General features: G+C 41.7%; 1 protein-coding gene and 1 non-coding gene across 2 annotated transcripts in view; both read right to left on the bottom strand.

Annotated features, from left to right (window-relative positions):
• Positions 1-23576, bottom strand: part of JAK1 (Janus kinase 1) — a 245296-nt gene that overhangs the window by 181100 nt on the left and 40620 nt on the right. The gene's annotated exons all lie outside the window — the stretch shown is intronic.
• LOC115835274 lies at positions 16549-16650 on the bottom strand. The gene has a single exon (XR_004030265.1). It is a non-coding gene; the product is annotated as a U6 spliceosomal RNA (small nuclear RNA).

Below are 23576 nucleotides of genomic sequence, written 5' to 3' on the forward strand. Positions count from 1 at the left end.
TCACAAAATCTTTGAAGGTTAGGAAATGTATTTAAATGCTTATGTTCACTACACAGTTGTTTATAATAAAATGTTAGAAACAACCTGAATGTCCACCAATAGAAGAATGGTTAAAGCATCTATGGTATAGCCATCTTACAGAATTTAATATAGTCATTAAAAGGAATGATGTAAAGCTATAATCATTAAGATGAAAAGATCTGTTAATTACAGAAAAAAAATCAAGTAGAATGATATGCATAGTTTGATTCCATTTATGTTAAAATATTTCAAAAATGCATAGCTTTTAAATAGGCAGAAACATTTCTAAAAGAACATTCATGAAACTGTTAAAGTGGTTTCCTCTGGGGAAGGAAGTGGAATTGATGAGCAGGTGGGGGTGGAGGTAAAGAGTGACATTTACATTTTATGACAGATGTTATATGCTTAAAAAGAAAAAAGTACAAATGTATCATTAAAAATTAAATTACACTGGGAAACTTACTGGAAATGAAAAATAATTAAATTAGGAAGAAAGTTAATTCCATTTTCAATATGAGAGGGAAAAGGACATGTACCTAGTTTCAAAATTAGAATAATAATACTGCCATTTCTGAAGCGGCTTGCAGTTTACAATTGCTAACTAACACCTGCTATGATCCAGACACATGTTTAGCCTTTTACATATGCTAACTCATTTAATTCTCACAAAGACCCTATCAGATAAATACTGTTATTCTCCCATCTTACTGATGAGGAAACTGAGGTACAGAGAAGAGTTACTGGCCCATGGTCACATTGCCAGTAAGTGGCAGAGCTGGGATTCTGGCTCTTACATCTCAGGTCTTGATCCCCTTTGCTAAGTTACACTTATGCAAAAGCATTTTTGTATTGACTCATGTGCCAACAAGCACCTACTGTCCCCCATGTCACATGAGAGAAAACTAGGACCTCTATCTTAGTGTACTGCAATGGATTATTTTCATGTTCATGTACCCACTAGACTTTCGACTCCATCATGAAAGGAATCCCCATTTTGTTGCTGATATACCCTAGTTTTGTACTTTTGCACACAGGAGGTGGGCAATTTTGAATGCTGTGGTGGTTTAAATTGTCCATAGATTTTTTGGCACTCCCTTTAGGAGGTAGAGTCTAATTGCCCTCCCCTTGGGTATGGACTGGATTTAGTGACTTACTTCTAATGGATAGAATAAAGCAAAAGTGACATGGTGTGACTTCAGAGACTAGGACATACAAGGCCCTGTGGCTTCCTGCTCTCTCTTGCGCTTGTGCTCTCTCTCGCACGCTCATTCTCTCTCTCTCCCCCTTCCTCCATCCATCCTCCTGCCCTCAGAACACTTGCTCTGAGGGAAACCAGCTGCCACGTCATGGGGAGAGGCCTATGTGTTGAGAAACTGAGGCCTCCAGCCAACAGCCAGCAAGAAACTAAAGCCTCCTGCGAATAGCCATGTGGGTGAGCTTGGAAGTTGATCCTCCGGCTTCAGTCATGCCTCTGATGACTGCAGCCCAGCTTTCCTCTGGACTGTATCGTCCAGTTAAGCTCCTACCAAATGTATAACCTTTAGAAAGTATAAAATAATAACTGTTCATTGTTCGAAGTCACTAAACATTGGGGCAATTTGTTACACGGCAATAGATAACTAATACAAATATTCTTTATTTAAAAAAATAGGTGGCCAGGCATGGCGGCTCACACCTGTAATCCGAACATTCTGGGAGCCAAAGCTTGAGGTTGGCAGTTTGAGACCAGCTGGGCAATATAGTGAGACCCTGTCTCTTAAAAAAAATTGGTAAATAAACTAGCCAGCCATGGTGGCATGCCTGTAGTCCTAGCTACTTGGGAGGCTGAGGTGGGAGGAAGCTATTCTCCCACTTCGAGGCCATCCAGCCACTTTGAGGCTGTAGTGAGCTATAATTGCACCATTGCACTCCAACCTGGGTAACAGAGACAGACCCTGTCTCTAAAATAATAATAATGTGTATGTTTATATTCACAACTTGAATATTTATGAAACATATTAATGTGCTTTTTTCTTTTTCATTTTCATATATATGATCTTTAGTAGACCAAAAGCATTCATTTGCCTGGGGGCAGTGTGTGGAGGGTGGGATTAGAACTGTCAAAGCAAAAATTTTAAAAGGAAGAGTTAAAAATGAGCTTCTGGCTGGACACAGTGGCTTATGTCTATAATCTCAGCACTTTGGCAGGCTGAGGTGGGAGGACTGCTTGAGCTCAGGAGTTTGAGACCAGCCTGAGCAACATCATGAGACTTCATCTCTACAAAAAATGGAAAAGTAAGCTGGGTGTGGTGGTGCATGCCAATAGTCCCAGCTACTTGGGAGGCTGAGGCAGGAGGATCACTTGAGCCCAGGAGATCGAAGCTGTAGCAGCTTGGGTGGCAGAGCAACACCCTGTCTCAAAAAACAAACAAACAACAACCAACAAAAAACAAAAAACCAGCTTCCAATATCCAAAATAGGATTTTTCATTGAAATAGTTACTTAGAAAGCCAGAAGAAAGGTGAGAAAATATATTTTCCAGGTTCCTTTTACTACCACTGACATATTGAAGGTTATACCTGGTAAGCTAGATCATAGTTTCTTTTATAGTATAAGGAGACACATTTTTTCACCTGTGATGACTAGACCATTGAGCTTGCTGTCCCAGGATGGAGCAAGGACAGGACGTTGAGGAAGTGGAATGTCTGAACCTCTTCCTGTTCTAGTGGATGGCAGAGAGAAGAAAGGGAGTGGAGTTAGGAAAACTAGGTAATGAAAAGTTCTCTTGATCCCAGGAGTAAATCCCAGGGAAGGAAGGTGTTTTAGACTGACTGAGGGGAGAGCTAAGGCCTGAGGGGTTTCTCTTCTATTTTCCATTTGGGATTCCAGAAGGAAATCACTAGTTAAGGTGAGTCAGCAGTACAATTGGGTAGGCCCAGAAGAGGAAAGAGAGCAAAATAGAGTAGTCAGGAAAAGAGGGCCCAGTTTGGGCACCTGTTAGCTCCTGTGTGGTGTGAAAGGCACTCAGATGTTACTGCATCTCTGGTGGAGAACACAGAACCTGGCTCAGCTGAGAGATAACAGCTCTGTCATGGGGAGGTTGAAGTGACCCCACAGCGAAGTGGAGAGGAAGTTGTTGAACAGAAGCTGTGGCAGAGACTCAAAGAGGCCTATAATGCTGGTGAGAACCATGGTGGCCTGAGTCATCTGAGGTCTGAGGTCTGAGGTCCTGACCAAGTAGAGAAAAAGGACCATCCTAGGAAATACCCCAGCTACTGAGAACAGTGCGGCTACCAACAGAAGACCATAAACAGCACCTGTGACGCCTTAGTGGACACCAGTCCAGGAGCCAGCCCAGGGCAGCTCACCTCAGTCACCTGACTACAGAAACTGACAAACCAAGAATGTTAGATTGAAGATAGAGTATCAAATATTAAAATAATTATTAGAAATGATTAGAAGTATCAAATAAGTAAACTAATAAGACAGTAAGGAATTAGCAGGACAAAATCTAAGGTATACCGAATACTGAAGCCACTTTTGCCCTGAGGACATTTGCCAATACAGCCAATTTGAGCCTCTATCTCCTAAGGAGGAAAGTACAAAAGAAAATTCACCAAATTAGCTAGGCATGATGGTGTGCACCTGCGGCCCCCAGCTACTGGGGAGACTGAGGCAGGAGAATCACTTGAGCCCAGTAGTTCAAGGCTGCACTGAGCCATGTTTGCACCACACCACTGCACTCCAGCCTGAGTGACAGAGTAAGACCCTGTCTCAAAAAAAAAAAAAAAAACATGAAGTCCTTGCCCACGCCTATGTCCTGAATGGTATTGCCTAGGTTTTCTTGTAGGATTTTAATGGTTTTAGGTCTAACATATAAGTCTTTAATCCATCTTGAATTAATTTTTGTATAAGGTGTAAGGAAGGGATCCAGTTGCAGCTTTCTACATATGGCTAGCCAGTTTTCCCAGCACCATTTATTAAATAGGGAATCCTTTCCCCATTTCTTGTTTTTGTCAGGTTTGTCAAAGATCAGATAGTTGTAGCTATGCGGCATCATTTCTGAGGGCTCTGTTCTGTTCCATTGATCTATGTCTCTGTTGTGGTACCAGTACCATGCTGTTTTGGTTACTGTAGCCTTGTAGTATAGTTTAAAGTCAGGTAGCGTGATGCCTCCAGCTTTGTTCTTTTGGCTTAGGATTGACTTGGCGATGCGGGCTCTTTTTTGGTTCCATATGAACTTTAAAGTAGTTTTTTCCAATTCTGTGAAGAAAGTCATTGGTAGCTTGATGGGGATGGCATTGAATCTATAAATTACCTTGGGCAGTATGGCCATTTTCACGATATTGATTCTTCCAACCCATGAGCATGGAATGTTCTTCCATTTGTTTGTATCCTCTTTTATTTCATTGAGCAGTGGTTTGTAGTTCTCCTTGAAGAGGTCCTTCACATCCCTTGTAAGTTGGATTCCTAGGTATTTTATTCTCTTTGAAGCAATTGTGAATGGGAGTTCACTCATGATTTGGCTCTCTGTTTGTCTGTTATTGGTGTACAAGAATGCTTGTGATTTTTGTACATTAATTTTGTATCCTGAGACTTCGCTGAAGTTGCTAATCAGCTTAAGGAGATTTTGGGCTGAGACAATGGGGTTTTCTAGATATGCAATCATGTCATCTGCAAACAGGGACAATTTGACTTCCTCTTTTCCTAATTGAATACCTTTTATTTCCTTCTCCTGCCTGATTGCTCTGGCCAGAACTTCCAGCACTATGTTGAACAGGAGCGGTGAGAGAGGGCATCCCTGTCTTGTGCCAGTTTTCAGAGGGAATGCTTCCAGTTTTTGCCCATTCAGTATGATATTGGCTGTGGGTTTGTCGTAGATAGCTCTTATTATTTTGAGATACGTCCCATCAATACCTAATTTATTGAGAGTTTTTAGCATGAAGCGTTGTTGAATTTTGTCGAAGGCCTTTTCTGCATCTATTGAGATAATCATGTGGTTTTTGTCTTTGGTTCTGTTTATATGTTGGATTACATTTATTGATTTGCGTATGTTGAACCAGCCTTGCATCCCAGGGATGAAGCCCACTTGATCATCAGGACATAGGCGTGGGCAAGGACTTCATGTCTAAAACACCAAAAGCAATGGCAACAAAAGCCAAAATCGACAAATGGGATCTCATTAAACTAAAGAGCTTCTGCACAGCAAAAGAAACTATCATCAGAATGAACAGGCAACCTACAAAATGGGAGAAAATTTTTGCAACCTACTCATCTGACAAAGGGCTAATATCCAGAATCTATAATGAACTCAAACAAATTTACAAGAAAAAAACAAACAACCCCATCAAAAAGTGGGCAGAGGACATGAACAGACACTTCTCAAAAGAAGACATTTATGCAGCCAGAAAACACATGAAGAAATGCTCATCATCACTGGCCATCAGAGAAATGCAAATCAAAACCACAGTGAGATACCATCTCACACCAGTTAGAATGGCCATCATTAAAAAATCAGGAAACAACAGGTGCTGGAGAGGATGTGGAGAAATAGGAACACTTTTACACTGTTGGTGGGACTGTAAACTAGTTCAACCATTGTGGAAGTCAGTGTGGCGATTCCTCAGGGATCTCGAACTAGAAATACCATTTGACCCAGCCATCCCATTACTGGGTATATACCCAAAGGACTATAAATCATGCTGCTATAAAGACACATGCACACGTATGTTTATTGCGGCACTATTCACAATAGCAAAGAGTTGGAACCAACCCAAATGTCCAACAACGATAGACTGGATTAAGAAAATGTGGCACATATACACCATGGAATACTATGCAGCCATAAAAAATGATGAGTTCGTGTCCTTTGTAGGGACATGGATGAAACTGGAAAACATCATTCTCAGTAAACTATCGCAAGGACAAAAAACCAAACACCGCATGTTCTCTCTCATAGGTGGGAATTGAACAATGAGAACTCATGGACACAGGAAGGGGAACATCACACTCCGGGGACTGTTGTGGGGTGGGGGGAGGGGGGAGGGACAGCATTAGGAGATACACCTAATGCTAAATAACGAGTTAATGGGTGCAGGAAATCAACATGGCACATGGATACATATGTAACAAACCTGCACATTGTGCACATGTACCCTAAAACCCTAAAGTATAATAAAAAAATAAATTAAAAAAAAAAAAAAAAAAAAAAAAAAGGCTGGGCGCAGCGGCTCACGCTTGTAATCCCAGCACTTGGGGAGGCTGAGGCGGGCAGATCACGAGGTCAGGAGATCAAGACCATCCTGGCTAACACGGGTGAAACCCTGTCTCTTCTAAAAATACAAAACCGGTTCAGCCGGGAGTGGTGGCGGGCACCTATAGTCCCAGCTACTCGGGAGGCTGAGGCAGGAGAATGGCATAAACCCAGGAGGCAGAGCTTGCAGTGAGCCGAGATCGCGCCACTGCACTCCAGCCTGGGTGACAGTGCGAGATTCCGTCTCAGAAAAAAAAAAAAAGGCTGGCATGGTGGCTCACGACTGTAATCCCAGCACTTTGGGAGGCTGAGGTGGGCTGGGAGGCTGAGGTGGGCAGATCACTTGAAGTCAGGAGTTTGAGACCAGCCTGGCCAACATGATGAATCCCCGTCTCTACTAAAAATACAAAAAATTAGCTGGGAGTGCTGGCGTGCACCTGTAATCCCAGCTACTTGGGAAGCTGAGGCAGGAGAATCACTTGAATCGGGAGGCGGAGGTTGCGGTGAGCTGAGATCATGCCACTGTATTCCAGCCTGGGCAACAGAACGAGACTCTGTCTAAAAAAAAAAAAAAAAAAAAAAAACTGAAACAAAAAAAGAAAATCCATCAATAGAACTGGAATTCAAAGGCTACTTTTTCCCCAAATTTCTACCCTAAAGGGACTGCTGCTGGCCAGTACAATGAGGAAACAATTTCATCCCTGAAAATTTGTAATCACTTGCTGGCATTATTAAAGTTATAACCACAGGGTGGTCCAAAACAATTCAAGCCACAAATTTCATTTAATTTGGTGCCATATTGGTGAAGTCCCTAGGAGTCAAAGGAACAAATACAAATCCATTTTGAGAAGTTACCCTCATCCTGGGCATCAGTGTATTTACACAAATAATTTTTCAAGGTTAATAAGCAGTACTGGTTAAAAAACAACTAAGCATACATAATAAGCACCATGTATGAGAGCTAGAAGAAATGAAAGAGTAGAAACAGAGTCAAAAAGATTTCAGACACCAGAATTATCAGACACAGATTATAAAATTATGCCTACTATTGTTAAAGAAATAAAAGATGAGCTCGAAAATATCTTCAAGATACTGAAAACTACAAAAAGTGACCAACACATTTTTAAGAACAATAAAATTAAACTTCTAGAAACAAAATTTATCATTACTGAGATTGAGAGGAAAACAAAAACCAGCAGCTTAACAGCATATTAGATACAACTGAAAAGAGAATTAGAGAACAAGAAGGTTGGGTCACAAGATTTTACAGAATGAAGCACAGGAATTTAAAGAAATACAATATATGAAAGAGAAATTAAAATTCATAGAAGATAGAGTGAGAAAGTCTAACATATATTTAATTAGAGCACTAGAAGAAGACAGATTATATGGCAGAAACAGTATTCGAAGAAATACTGACCTAAACTTTTCCAGAACCTATGAATGAAATTAATTCACATACTCAAGAGGCCAAACAAATCCAAGGCAGGGAGGTGGGCAGGAGAAAAGGAGAAGAAGAAAAAGAAGAAAGGAGGGAGGGAAAGGGAAAAAAGAAGGAAAAGGAAAGAAGGAAGAAAGAAAAGAAAGAAAGAATGGGAGGGAGGGAAAGGAAAGGAAAGAAAAGAGAAAAAGAAAGAAAAATTCACACTCAAATTAATCACAATAAAACTAATGAACACCAAAGGAAAAAATTTGAGGTCAGGGAAAGTGTGGAGATCATTATCAAAGGAATGGCAGTGAGATGGACCACTGACTTCTCAGTAGCTGCAATGGAAGCCAAATGACAATACAATAACACACTCCATGGGTTGAAAGAAAATAATCGATAATCTATTATTCTATTCTTAGTGAAAAAAAATCATTCAAGAATGAGGGCATAGTATTAATATGTACATTTCCAAAAACAAGTAGAAACACAGAGACTTTGCTATTATCCAGACCTTTGTAAGAAGGAATTCAGAAGGGTGTCATTCTGGAAGAAAGAATGTGATCCTAGATGGATGCTTTGAGGTACAAGAAAGAATGAAGAGTAAAGAGAGTGGTAAATATGTGAATAAATCTAAACAATGCAAAATTGTGCATAACACAACATTAACAATGTCATATGAGATGAAAAAGTAAGATAAATACACAAAAATAAAAGCATGCAAATTAAGAAGAGAGTCAATGAAGTTAGTGTTTAGTTTTTGTGGTATTTAGCACAAGAACAACATTAGTGACAACTTTTTACTTAATAGGTGATATATACATATAAACATGTTAGGCTAAACTCTAAAAAATAATAAAGACAGAATGTAGCCTTAAACCATTAGAGTTAAAGAAAGGAATAAAAATAATACAAAAAAGAAGAGAAAAAGAAGTATATAAAAGTGAAGCAAAGAGAAAGCAAAATGTAAAGTGATAGATTTAAAATATTAGTTACTAATATCAGTTAATTAAAATAAATTAAATGTAAATGGATTAAATACTTCATTCAAAAGACAAAGCTTCTCAGACTGGAGAAAACTTATAGATATTCAAACAGGTTGAAATTTTAAAATGGAAATAGATCTACCTTGCAAATATAACTCCAAAAGAATTGGCATTCTTATGTTAATAGTACACAAAATAGACTTTAAGCCAAAAGTCATTATTGAAAACAATTTGGCACTTCCTCAAAAAGCTAAAAATAGCATTACCATATGGCCCAGTAATGCCACTTCTAAGTATTATATATATATATCCCAAAGAATTGAAAGCGGGTACTCAAACAGGTACTTGTATACCAATGTTCATTGTTGCATTATTTACAATGGTCAAAAGGTGGAAACAATCCATGTACCAAACAGATGTATGAACAAAATGTGGTATAAACATACAATGGAATATTATTCAGATATAAAGAGGAGTGAAGTTCTGATAGATGCCCCAACATAGATAAACCTTGAAGACATATGCTAAGTGAAATAAGCTAGATGCAAAAGGACAAATATTGTATAACTACACTGACATGAAATATCTCAAATAGGAAAATCTGTAGAAATGTAAAGTAGATTCAAGTTTGTCAGGGGCTGGGGAGAAGGGACCTGGGGAGTTTTTACTTACTAGTTGCTGAGTTTCAGTTTGGGGTGATGAAAAAGTTTTGGAAATAGATAGCGATGGTAGTTGTATAACATTGTGGACCTAAGTAATGCCACTAAACTGTACCCTTAAAAATGGCTTAAATGGGCCAAGCATGGTGCTTATGCCTGTAATCCTAGCCCTTTGGGAGGCCAAGGAGAGCAGATCACTTGAGCACCAGAGTTTGAGACCAGCTTGGGCAACATAGTGAAACCCTGTCTCTACAAAAAATACAAAAATTAGCTGAGCATGATAGCATGCGCCTGTAGTCCCAACTACTCCGGAGGCTAAGGTAGGAGGATCACTTCAACCTAGGAGGTTGACTGCACCACTGCACTCCAGCCTGGCAACAAAATAGGACCCTGTCTCAAAATACATAAATAGGCTGGGTGCAGTGGCTCACGCCTGTAATCCCAACACTTTGGGAGGCTGAGGCGGGTGCATCACTTGAGGTGAGGAGTTAGAGACCAGCCTGGCCGAATAGTGAAACCCTGTCTCTACTAAAAATACAAAAATTAGCCATGTGTGGTGGCAGGCGCCTGTAATCCCAGCTACCTGGGAGGCTGAGGCAGGAGAATTGCTTGAACCCGAGAGGTGGAGGTTGCAGTGAGCCGAGATCACGCCACTGCACTCCAGCCTGGGCAACAGAGCAAGACTCCATCTCAAAAAAATAAGTAAATAAATAAAAACTTAAATTGGCAAATTTTGCTATATACATTTTATCAGTAAATCAGTATCATTCTGTAATTTAAAATTACAAAAATAAAGATAATCACTTAACAATACAATTTCGGCTTACTAGGAAAATATAAAAATTTTAAATTTATAAGTACCTAGTAGCACAGCCACAAATTATGTAAGAGAAAAATCAGAAGATCCATATGGAGAAATAGAAAAATCTACAATTATATGGGAAATTAAAAAATACATCTCTCGATAATTGATAGAACAAGAAGAAAAATCATTAAATAGGCCAGGAGTGGTGGCTGATACCCGTAATCCCAGCACTTTAGGAGGCCTCCAAGGCAGGCGAATCACCTGAGCTCAGGAGTTCGAGACCAGCCTGGCCAACATGGCAAAACCCTGTCTCTACTAAAAATATAAAAATTAGCTGGGCCTGGTGGCACGGCCTGTAGTCCCAGCTACTCAGGAGGCTGAGGCATAACAATTGCTTGAACCCAGGAGGCGGAGGTTGTAGTGAGCTGAAATTGCACCACTGCACTCCAGCCTGGGCAACAGAGAGAGACTCTGTCTCAAAAAAATAAAAATAAAAATAAAGCATTAGAGGATTCAAACAATAATGATTAATAAAACTGATCTAATAGAGATTACATATATTTCATTCAACAACTGCAGAAAAAAATTTTGAAGTCCACACAGAATATTTCAAAAATGGACCCATACATAGTCATTAAAGCAAGCCTCAACAGCTATTAAAGGATTACAATAATACAGAGGATGTTTTCTGACCTAATGTGATCTAATAATCAATAATAAAAATCAATAATAAAAAGGTAAACAGAGCATCTCCATGTTTGGAACCTTAAAACCACGCTTCTAAATAACTCATGGGTCAAAGAAAAAATCATAGTGGAAAAAACTTTTAATTGTGAACTGTGCCTTTTTTTTTTCTTTGATGGACTCTCACTCTTGTCACCCAGGCTGGAGTTCAGTGGTGGGATCTCACTGCAACCTCCGCCTCCCGGATTCAAGCGATTCTCCTGCCAGCCTCTAGAGTAGCTGGGATTACAGGTGTCTGCCACCATGCCTGACTAATTTTTGTATTTTTAGTAGAGATGGGGTTTCACCATGTTGGCCAGGCTGGTCTCGAACTCCTGGCCTCGGGTGATCCTCCTGCCTCAGTCTCCCAAAGTGCTGGGATTACAGGTGTGAGCCACCATGCCTGGCCGTGAACTGTGCCTTTTTAAAATGTGTGAGTGACTTAAACATTACTTCATATCAAAAACTTGTAGGGTAATAGCTAAAAAGTGTTTACAGAGCTGACTTATAGCCTTACATTTTATATTAGAAAAGAAAAAAGGCTAAAAGTAAATGAGCCAAGCATCTGCCTCAGGATATTAGAAATAAACTGCAAGATAAACAGAAATAAAGAAGCAGGAAAGAGATAACAAATAAGAACAAAAATGTATAAAATAGAAAAACTATGTAACAGGAACAATAAAGCCAATAGTTGATTCTTTGAGAAGACTAAAAAAGGTGTAAAATATTTGGTGAGACTAATGAGAGACACACATACACACAGAGGGAGAGAGAGAGAACACACACACACACACATACTATCAGGAGTGAAAAAGGGGATATTACTTCAGATGTTGTACACACTGGAAAGATAAGGTTTTTTTTGTTTTTTTTTTTTTTTTTGAGACGGAGTCTCGCTCTGTCGCCCAGGCTGGAGTGCAGGGGCGCCATCTCGGCTCACTGCAAGCTCCGCCTCCTGGGTTCACGCCATTCTCCTGTCTCAGCCTCTCTGAGTAGCTGGGACTACAGGCGCCCGCCACCACACCTGGCTAATTTTTTGTATTTTTAGTAGAGATGGGGTTTCACCGTGGTCTCGATCTCCTGACCTCGTGATCCGCCCGCCTCGGCCTCCCAAAGTGCTGGGATTACAAGCGTGAGCCACCGCGCCCGGCCCACACACTGGAAAGATAATAAGAGGATATAATGAATGACTTAATGATAATCCATTTGACAAAGTACACTATATGACCTAATTTCCTCAGGGAAAAATCAACAAACCTTATAACGATATTTAAAAAACACGAACATGGTTCTGCTAAGAGAGCATTTGAAAAAATAAAGGCCAGGCGCGGTGGCTCACGCCTGTAATCCCAGCACTTTGGGAGGCCAAGGCGGTTGGATCTTGAGGTCAGGAGATCGAGACCACCCTGGCTAACATGATGAAACCCCGTCTCTACTAAAAATACAAAAAAAAATTAGCCAGGCTTGGTGGCAGGCGCCTGTAGTCCCAGCTACTTGGGAGGCTGAGGCAGGAGAATGGCATGAACCCAGGAGGAGGAGCTTGCAGTGAGACAAGATCATGCCACTGCCCTCCAGCCTGGGCGACAGAGTGAGATTCTATCTCAAAAAATAAAAATAATAATAATAATACAAAAAACAAAAGCAAAAATCGCGAACAATCCTATGATCATTAAATAAGTTGAATCGTTTACAGAAAATCCGCAAAGAAAATTCCAGGACCAGAAGCCTTTCATGTGAGTTCCACCAATCTTTTAAGGAACAAAGTATTTTAATATCACATAAACACATACAAGAGGGAACAACTCTCAAACTCATAAGACACTAAAATTCATTTGAAGACTATGGCAAAATAAAATTACAATCTAATTTGACCTATGGATATATGTTGAAAAAAATCTGAAACAATGTATTAGCAAACTGAATCCAGCAATACAAAAAGATAATATAGAAAAGCAATTTAAGTGTATCCTAGGAATACAAAATTGGTTTAATATTTGAAAATGAAACAACGTAATTTGTCATATTGATAGAATAAAGGAGAAAACCCCTATGACCCCCCAATATATTTAGGAAAAGTGAATGGTAAAAAAAAAAGTCAGTATGTATTCTTAATTTTAAAAATCAGCAAACTTGAAATAAAAGGAAACTTTTAAGTCAAATAAGATACCTACAGAAAATCTATAGCAAACATCATGCAAAATAGCAAAGTTTCTATGTCAGAAGATGCAAGACGGGGCACGGTGGCTCACGCCTGTAATCCTAACACTTTGGGAGGCCAAGGTGGGTGGATCACCTGAGACCAGGAGTTCAAGACCAGCCTGGCCAACGTGACGAAACCCCATCTCTACTAAAAATTCAAAAATTGGCAGGGTGTGGTGACAGGCGCCTGTAATCCCATCTATTTGGGACACTAAGGCAGGAGAGGCGCTTGAACCCGGAAGGCAGAGTTTGCAGTGAGCCGAGATCACGCCACTGCCCTCCAGCATGGGTGACAGAGCGAGACTCCATCTCAAAACAAAAGAAGAAGAAGAGGAAGAGGAAGAAGACGAAGACGAAGAAGAGAAGAAGAAGAAGAAGAAGAAGAAGAAGGAGGAGGAGGAGGAGGAGGAGGAGGAGGAGGAGGAGGAGGAGGAGGCAGGGTGTGGTGGCTCGCGCCTGTAATCCCAGCACTTTTAGGCCAGGAGTTCAAGACCAGCCTGGCCAACATGGTGAAAACCCGTCTCTACTAAAAGCATAAAATTAGCCAGTTGTGGTGGTGCGTGCCTGTAATCCCAGCTACATGGGAAGCAGGAGAATCACTTGAACCCGGGAGGCGGAGGTTGCAGTGAGCCGAGATCGCGCCATTGCACTCCAGCTTGGGCAAAAAGAGCAAAACTCCATCTCAAAAAAAAAAAAAAAGGTGTATATAACTGTATCACCAATCCACATTACCACCAAAAGACTGTGAACCACTGTCCTAGAGAAACTCTTGCAATGTTTACTACAGACAAGTACAATAATTTTCTTAGCATCATTGTTCTGAGTAGCTTGAAACTGGAAATGATTCACTGTGCTTCTGGGGAGGCAGCAATAGTTTATATCTGGATCACAGTACTGGTTATATAGATGTTCATTTTATAATTCAAACCGCACATATATGCTATATGCATTTTTCTATTATGTATTGCATATGTTTCATTTGAACTTCTACAAAAGCATATTCTTCAAAGAAACTTCACACACATTTTAATAAATCTTATCTGATTTTACAATTACTGCTTGTGGTTCCTATAAGAAACTTGTCCACATTAGTTAGGGCTCCACTAGAAAAGAAATTATTTATTTGTACAAATTTGGTAATTTAAGGAGAGTTTAATTTAAAAGGACCATCTACGAAGGTGTGGGCAAGGTTTAAGGAACTCAAAAGTGGTAACAAAATACTCTAGAACTAGTAACTTGGGGTGCCTTTCCCACCCTTTGGGGCAGGGAAAGAAAGGCTTTAATAGAACCAGGGGATAGAGCTATGTGGAGAGAGCTGCTCAACTTGAGCTATGACCTCTAGTGGAAAGACAGAGCCAGTCCACAGCACAGTGACTTCATACAAAGAAGACGAATATCCTGATCTTGCTCTTCTCCCTTCCCTCTCCCAGTCTTCTGTCTGTGCTCCTTGTTGCTGAACTCAACCAGAAACCAGAAGACAAGAGAATCTGTGTATATAATGCATTTAGGTCAACCACCCAGGGAACCCAGCAGAATGGAGCTAGGCAAAGAGTAGATCCAGAGTGATGAGAAGTTGCTCACATGTCTGCCTGAATCTAAAATGGTAGCCGCTTCCAGTGTTTTTCATTTTTTTTAATTTTTATTTTATTATTATTATTTTTGAGACGGAGTCTCTCTCTGTCTCCCAGGCTGGAGTGCAGTGGCGCAATCTCGGCTCACTGCAAGCTCCGCCTCCCGGGTTCACGCCATTCTCCTGCCTCAGCCTCTCGGAGTAGCTGGGACTACAGGCGCCCGCCACCACGCCCGGCTAATTTTGTGTATTTTTAGTAGACACGGGGTTTCACCGTGGTCTCGATCTCCTGACCTCGTGATCCGCCCGCCTCGGCCTCCCAAAGTGCTGGGATTACAGGCGTGAGCCACCGCGCCCGGCTTGTTTTTCTTTTAAAATACAAGGTTTGGGGAGAAGGAGAAATGACCAAGGGATTTAAATTATAGCTGGTATAATCCCTGCTTCTGCAGCTGGTGACAAGGCGTACATTGGTACTCAAGGCTACCTTATTCCACCTCCCACTTTTGTTCTTTCCTTCCATCGGCACTTCAGCAGGTGGCTGCACTTTTCCGTTGACCAGAACACTGGGCCTGGGAATGCTAAGAAGTAGTTCATTGAATCCCTGAGTTCTAAACATAGCTCTCCCTGTCTATCCCCACTAGGTAGCAGCAATCTAATTACTGCTGTTAAGGATATATCACCCCTTTTCTATATATTGGTTCTATGACCTGAGGAACCCCTAATGCCTGGGGGTAAGACTTAGCTTCCATTTCATTGGAACCATGTCTATTATGCTTCCCATTTTTTTAGGAGAGGACACTAAAACCAAGAGAATTTGCAATATTTGCCCAAGAGTGCATAGTTAGTGCAACAATGGAACTAGAAGCTCAGCCTCCTGACTTCCAGACTCATTTGCTTCCCACACACTGGAGGAGTACAGCTGTGTCTTATCACTGTAACAGGTGGACATGGGAAACAGCAATAACACAATGTTAGACTGTGATAAAGGTGACTCGAGGGAGGGAGAAATACACAGTAGCAGATGTCCTGTAAATATTAAGGCACAGTAGAGAATAAGACATTTGTCATCCTGCCATCTCATTGTGCCAAGCTACAGGAGTAATGTTTTTGCCCTGTGTTTTTCCAAAGCAGGGCCTTTTCCAAAACAATTTGGGGTGATGACTACTTGAGTGCATTTTAATGTGTTTGCTAATGAATTTTCTTGATATTGGAAAATAACATTTTTCTTGTGTAATGTCCCCTCTCCTTTCTCTCAAAGGAGCCCACATTGCCATTTATTTTTTATTTTTTCTTGGTCACAGAGAAGTCCATGCTAGTGAAGCAATTAAGGGCTCTTTCTAACCCATAAATCACCAACAAAATGGATATTCCAGCGCACCCATAGGGACTGGAGGGCTCATGTGAGGGAAGTTCGTAAATGACTCTGCATTTTAGGATTTCCATAGCCTTTCTGAGGCCCATTAAACTGATCAGTAGGTAGTAAGTGATGAGGCATAAGGCTGGGAGGTGGGGTGATGTAAAGAAAACATTAAGAAATGAGACTGAGTCAGCCAAAGTGAAAATTTAGTTTGTAAGGGTTGGTGCCTCTTCGGACTTCTAAGCAACTTGAAGAAGGTAATCACCATTTTATTACTTTTATTATCTTCTTTATTTTTAGACTTTAACATAGTCAATAGTGGGTTGCAGTACCTTGCCAAGAGGAAGGAGAACCAACTTCATACATTATTCATTAGGGAAAACTAATATAGCATTTTGTTTAGGGCTTTCAATGTGTATGTCAAAGGAGAAACTAATCAGGGGAAATTCAGTCTATTCTTAAGTTGGTGGGGAATGATATTTTTTGATAGGGAGTTTTTCACACCTGTTAGATCATATAAATTCAGTGGATGCTTTTTTTCTCATGAAAAGTGAGGAAGCAGTAAACATTTAAAACATAGAATTATTTTTTTCCTGTCATCCTTACATAGGGGCCGTGCTAATCTTCTCTGTATCATTTCAATTATTAATTATTTTTAAGTGAAGTATTTAATATGCTGATCTGAAGTTTCAGTTCAATGACTTTTTTTTTATTTTAGAGGCAGGGTCTCATTCTGTCACCCAGGCTGAAGTACAGTGGAGTGATCATGGCTCACTGCAACCTCAATCCCCTGGGCTTAAGTGATTCTCCCACCTCAGCCTCCCGAGTATCTGGAGACACAGGCATACATAGCCATACTGGGCTAATTTTTATTTTTTATTTTTGACAAGCTATGTTGCCCAGGCTGGTCTTGAATTCCTGGCCTCAAGCAATCCTCCCACCTCAGCCTCCTGAGGCACTCGTATTACAAGCCTGAGCCACCATGCTTGGCCAATAGATTTTGATAATTGTACACATTCCTGTAACTACCATCTAAAGTTCCAGAAAGTTGTCTCATCCTCTTGTCCCTTTGTAGTCAAACCCCCTTTCCTTCTCACTGAGGGAACCACTTTCTTTTTTTGAGGCTGGACTGCAGTGGCACGATCTCGGCTCACTGCAAGCTCTGCTTCCTGGGTTCACGCCATTCTCCTGCCTCAGCCTCCCGAGTAGCTGGGACTACAGGTGCCCGCCACCACGCTGGTCTAATTGTTTGTATTTTTAGTAGAGACGGGGTTTCACCGTGTTAGCCAGGATGGTCTCAATCTCCTGACCTCGTGATCCGCCTGCCTCGGCCTCCCAAAGAGCTGGGATTACAGGCGTGAGCCACCACACCCAGCCGAGGGAACCACTTTCTTTTTTTTTTTTTTTTTTTTTTTGAGATGGAGTCTCGCTCTGTTGCCCAGGCTGGGTGCAGTGGCACAATCTCGGCTCACTGCAAGCTCTGCCTCCTGGGTTCACACCATTCTCCTGCCTCAGCCTCCCATGTAGCTGGGACTACAGGCGCCCGCCACCACACCCAGCTAATTTTTTGTATTTTTAGTAGAGATGGGGTTTCACCGTGTTAGCCAGGATGGTCTCGATCTCCTGACCTCGTGATCTGCCCGCCTCGGCCTCCCAAAGTGTTGGGATTACAGGCGTGAGCCACCGCGCCCAGCCGGGAACCACTTTCTAATCCTATCACCATAGATTAGTTTGCCTGCTCTGGGACTGCATATAAATGGAGTCATACCATATTTATTATTTTGTGTCTGGTGTCTTTCACTCACCATGGTTCTAGATTCATCCTTTTTTTTTTTTTTTGCATGTATCAGTGGCTCGTTCCTTTTATTGCTGAGTAGTATTCCTTTGTATGAATATATCACAGTGTGTTTATCCAATCTCCTATTGCTGGACATTTGAGTTGTTTTCCATTTTCGGCTGTTATGAATACAAGTACTATGATCATTCTTGTACAAAACTTTTTGTGGCCATATATTTTCATTTTTGGGGGGTATATACCTAGGAGTAGAATAGCTGGTAACTCTATGTTTAATCATTTGAGGACCAGCCAGACTGTTTTCCAAAGTGGCTGTACCACCTACATTCCTACCAGCAAGGTACAAGCGTTCTAATTTCTCCATATCCTTGCCAACACTTGTTGTTCATATTTTTTATTACAGCCTTCCTAGGGGGTGTAAAGTTATATCTCATTGTGGTTTTGATTTGCATTTTCCTAATGATTAATGATGTTGAACATCTTTTCAAGAGTTTATTGGCTACTTGTACATCTTCTTTGGGGAAATGTCTATTCATATCATTTGCTCATTTTAAATTGGGTCGTTTGTCTTTTTATTGTTGAATCCTAATTGATTATTAACTTGGGTGAAATTGAATTGAGAAAGTCTGTTGTAACAGGTAAGCCTCTTGCAGTTGAAAGTAACAGAAAACCCAACCTACATTATTAGCTTAAGCATTAATGGAACTTGTTGTATCACAGAACTGAAAGTTCTTGGAGGTAGTTCTGGCTTCAAGAATAGCCTGGTCCAAAGCAAAAAAAAAAAAAAAAAAAAAAAGGCTAAGGGTAGTGGCTCACACCTGTAACCCCAGCACTTTGGGAGGCTAAGGTGGGCAGATCACATGAGGTCAGGAGTTTGAGACCAGTCTGGCCAACATGGTGAGACCCCATCTCTACTAAAAATACAAAAATTAGCCGGGCGTGGTAGCAGGCACCTGTAAGCTCAGCTACTCAGGAGGCTGAGGCACGAGAATCATTTGAACCCAGGAGGCGGAGGTTGCAGTGAGCCGAGATCGTGCCATTGCACTCTAGCCTGGGCAACAAGAGCGAAACTCTGTCTCAAAAAAAAAAAAAAAAAGTAACACCAGGACCTGATTTCTTCCTCCTCCCCTCTTAGCTCTGTTTTCACTGTGTGAGCTCCATTCTTGGACAGGCCTCACCAATTAGAACAGCAAGATGGCTATAGCAGCCCCAGCCACACATTCTTCCAGGTTCAGGCCAACAGGAGAAGAGTGCTTGCTCACAGAAGCACTGGCAAAGAGACTTACGGGTCCTGACTGATTACAGACCAATCTGAACTGCAGTGGCCAAAAGGAATAGGTACACTGATTTAGGGGGATCCGCAGATCCCATTCCCGAAGCAAGGGTTAGAGCCCACCCGAAACATGGATTCCAAGTCAGGGAAGAGGGGGTTATCCAGAAAGAAATTAGAATACATTTACCAAAAGAGGAGGAAAAGGGGTGTCAGGGATGTCGAAAACTAGCAAATGTCCACTACGGTGCTTCCCAACCACGGCCTCACTAAAAATCAACATGATTTTTATCTAAGCAACTAAGCAAAGAGGTGAGGCCACAGGGTAAAATACTATTATTGACACAGGAATATGGATAAAGGCAAGAGAATAGTTAGCCAGCAGTAAAATCATTAAAAATTCACTAAATTTAGCATCTGAAGACCTGCCTCGAATCCTAGGTTTGCTACTTGCTAGCACTATGACCTTGGAAAAAATCACTTAACTTTCCAAATCACATTTTTTTTCTTTCTTTCTTTTTTCTTTCCTTTTTTGGGACACCCAGGCTAGAGTGCACTGGCATGATCACAGCTCACTGTAGCCTCGACCTCCTAGGCTCAAGAAATGCTTCCAGCTCAGCCTCCCGAGTAGCTGTGACTACAGGTGCATACCACCATGCCTGGCTAATTTTTTATATTTTTTGTAGAGATGGGGTTTTGCCATGTTGCCCAGGCTACTCTTGCACTCCTGGACTCAAGTGATCCTCCCACCTTGACCTCCCATAATGCTGGGATTACAGGCATGAGCCACCACACCCAGCCAAACCACATTTTTCTAAGCCATAAAGTAGGGATTACCTCAAATTATCATTCCAGCATCATAGGTTGGTTCTAGAAATATAAACCTGCAAAAATTCCCGGCACATAGAGGATATTCACTCTGAAATCCTGGGTCATAACTTTGTCTACCTGCCTTCCATGTGATCCCACCCCAAGGCTACTTCCTATCCATCCAGTGTTTGCTTTCCAATGGGATTGCAGAGATTTCCACAGAAAATCTTTTGAACCATTACCTTATTGAGCCCCAAACTGTAATTTCAGCTATGTGATTACAGCATTGTTCTATCAACACCGAGAATGGTTTCTGGCTGGAATGTCAGTGGAGCATGGTGAGCCAGACACAGGCAGTCCTTTGAACACAGCCTGGGGAGAAGACAGGATGATCATCACAGTTGGAGATCTAGAAAATGTCCCTGGAGACCTCAGAATCCCACGGTTTGGCTTCCAGGAGTGGAAATGAGTGTCAGCTTCCCCTCTCAAAGCACGCTGCCCCTCTGGATTCTAGTTTGTTAACTAATCCCTTCCTCCTCTAGAACAGAAAAGAAGGAAGGAAGGGTTTGGAACTGTTCCATTGGTAGCCCCAGAATTTCTACGTAAGAAAAGCTTAGGGGCAACCATCTGGCTGCTATGAGCTTCTAGAGGATTTGCTTTAGAAATTGTTTGCATTTTAAATAAGAAGGTTTGGCCAGGTGCAGTGGCTCACACCTGTAATCCCAGCACTTTGGGAGGCAGAGGCGGGCAGATCACCTGAGGCCAGGAGTTTGAGACCAACCTGGCCAACATGGTGAAACCTCATCTCTACTAAAAAATACAAAAATTAGCCAGGCATGGCGGAGTGCACCTCTGGAGCCAGAGGTAGGAGAATTGCTTGAACCTAGGGGGTGGAGGCTGCAGTGAGCTGAGATCGCGCCACCGCTCTCTAGCCTGGGCAACAGAGTTAGGCAGTCTCAAAAAAATAAAAACCATTTTTTTTAAATAAGCAGGTTTCGTTCAGATTGTATACTATGTGGGATGGCCTGGGTAGAGCTGGTTATCTGGAAACTTTGGGTTTTTTTTTTTTTTTTTAGGCGGAGTATCACTCTGTCGCCCAGGCTGGAGTGCAGTGGTGCGATCTCAACTCACTGCAACCTCTGCCTCCTGGGTTCAAGCTATTCTCCTGGCTCAGTCTCTTGAGTAACTGAGACTACAGGCGCACACCACCACACCCGGCTAATTTACCACACCCGGCTAATTTTTTTTTTTCTTTTAGTAGAGAATGGGTTTCACCATGTTGGCCAGGCTGGCCTCAAGTGATCCACCCATCTCAGCCTCCCAAAGTGCTGGGATTACAGGTGTGAGCCACTGCGCCCGGCCAATTATCTCGAAACTTTGATCATCCTTGACATCACTGCCGACTGCCCTCCTCCAATTCCCTTGGTCTATCTCTGATGCCGGCAGAAGAAGCAGAGCAAAATCTCCTTACATGTATTTTTGCTCCACTTCGTGTCAATTTGGGTTCTCTAGGAAGCAGACAGACACCAGGATGGGTTTATAAGTGAAAGCACTGGGTTGTAATAACTGTGAAAGGCAAAAGGAAGAGGGAGCTGGAGAGGGCAGGGAAAGCCTTAAAACCATGTTGCAGGTCTGAGACTTGTAAAAGGAAAAGGGTAAGGAAGGATGATCGTGTGGGTGAATACAGTCTCAGATTGTGGTGCAGCTCTGGAAATGTCCTGGTCAGCCTAATAGGGAGCTCTGGCACAAGTACTGCCCTCAAAAAAGTCCCACGTTGTACGGCAGTGGTCATGCCCTAGTACCCCTGCCGTGCTCAGTCACTGGCAGAGGGCTGCCTGGGAGAAAGTGCTGCACCCTGGATGCTGGGGTGGATCCAGACTAGAAGCTGTCAGCATTCTGCATTCCTTGCAGCAGGTTCTTTCTGGAAGGGAAGTCTGTGTGGCACACTGCCACAGCTGGCACAACCCCAACAGCTGTCCAGCCATTCTGCTCTTACCTATAATCAAGCTCACAGAAGGGAAGTAGAGTGCTTTTGTGCTCCACAGAACTGCCTGACCTCTTTTTATGATTCCTTTGGGTGAACCCTCAGTAAGTCAATCTATGCCTTAGGTTTCTTGTCTGAAATATTTCCTTTGCCTGGAACGCCTTTCCCTCAGCTACACTAATAACTCAATGCCTCATCTCCTTGAGGTCTCTGCTCATGTGCTGTCTCATCAGTGAGTCCTTCCCTGACTAATTAAAATAGCAATCCCCTCACAATTCTTATTCTCCTTCCCAGTGTTATTTTTCTCCATAGCACTTACCCTATCTAATTTTAAAAGTTTATTTATGTATTTATCATCTGTCTCCTTTGATTAGAATATAATGGATGTCATGTCAGGAGATTTTGTCTGCTGTTCTATCCCTAGCACCCAGAATAGTGACTAGCATATAGCAAATGCCATTAGCTATGTGGCAAATGGAAGGAAGGAAGGGAGGGAGGGAGGGAAGGAGGGACTGGTATAACCACACAAATCATGTAAAAGTTGATAGATGCCACTAATCCTTTCTCTTTCTGATGCAAACTTCATATCTAAGAAGATCATCTAGCCCCTCGAAGAGAGCAATGAAGTCATTGAAACTTACAAAAATGTGTCACTAAAAATTGGAACTTTAAGTTAAAGACAGAAAACTTATTTACTAATTGTATTCTTTTTATCAGACACCATGTCACATGTTTTTATATACATTATCTGATTTAATCCTCCCAGTAGCACTGAGATAACGGTTATCATCCCTATTTTGTGGGCAAGGAGGGTGAGGCCCAAATAACATGGCCAATGTCACACACGACTGGAAGTATGGAATTTAAATTCAGATTTATCTGATAGCAACAAATAAGAAACAGACTTCAGTGCCAAATAAGAGGAGAGGAGCCAAATTAGCTCACCATTTGATAGTAAAAATATGAACAAAGTAAAAGAATCATTACAAAGGACAAAGGAAGGAATTACTTTTACTATGCAGGGGTTCAAGGCTCAATATCAGTTACCCAATCCAATGAGGGTACCATCTTCTTACAACAGGGGGTATTTATTTTTCCTTTTTTTTTCTCCCGAGACAGGGTCTCACTCTGTCACCCAGGCTAGAGGGCAGTGGCATGATCATAGCTCACTGCAGCCTCGAACTCCAGGGCTCAGGTGATACTCCCATCTCAGCCTCTCAAGTAGCTGGGAATACAGACACGCGCCACTGTGCCCGGCTAATTTTTTTTGTATTTTTTATAGAGATGGGGTTGCCCTATGTTGCCCAGGCTGGTCTTAAACTACTGAACTCAAGTGATCTGCCTGCCTCAGCCTCCCAAAGTGCTGGGATTACAGGCGTGAGCCAACACGCCCAGCCTATTTTTCCTTTTAAAAGTCTGTTATGCAGAAATACCATTTGACCCAGCAATCCCATTACTGGGTATATACCCAAAGGAATATAAATCGTTCTATCATAAAGATACATTCACATGTATGTTCACTGTAGCACTACTCGCCATAGCAAATACTTGGAATCAACCTAAGTGCCCATCATTGGAATTTGAAAATAAAATGTGGTACATATACACCATGGAGTACTATGCAGCCATAAAAAAGAATGAGATCATGTCCTTTGCAGGAACATGGATGGAGCTGGAGGCTATTATCCTTAACAAACTAACGCAGGAACAGAAAACCAAATACCACATGTTCTCACTTA

This window comes from Nomascus leucogenys, chromosome 5 (assembly GCF_006542625.1).
Source record: "Nomascus leucogenys isolate Asia chromosome 5, Asia_NLE_v1, whole genome shotgun sequence".
Taxonomy (NCBI): domain Eukaryota; kingdom Metazoa; phylum Chordata; class Mammalia; order Primates; family Hylobatidae; genus Nomascus; species Nomascus leucogenys.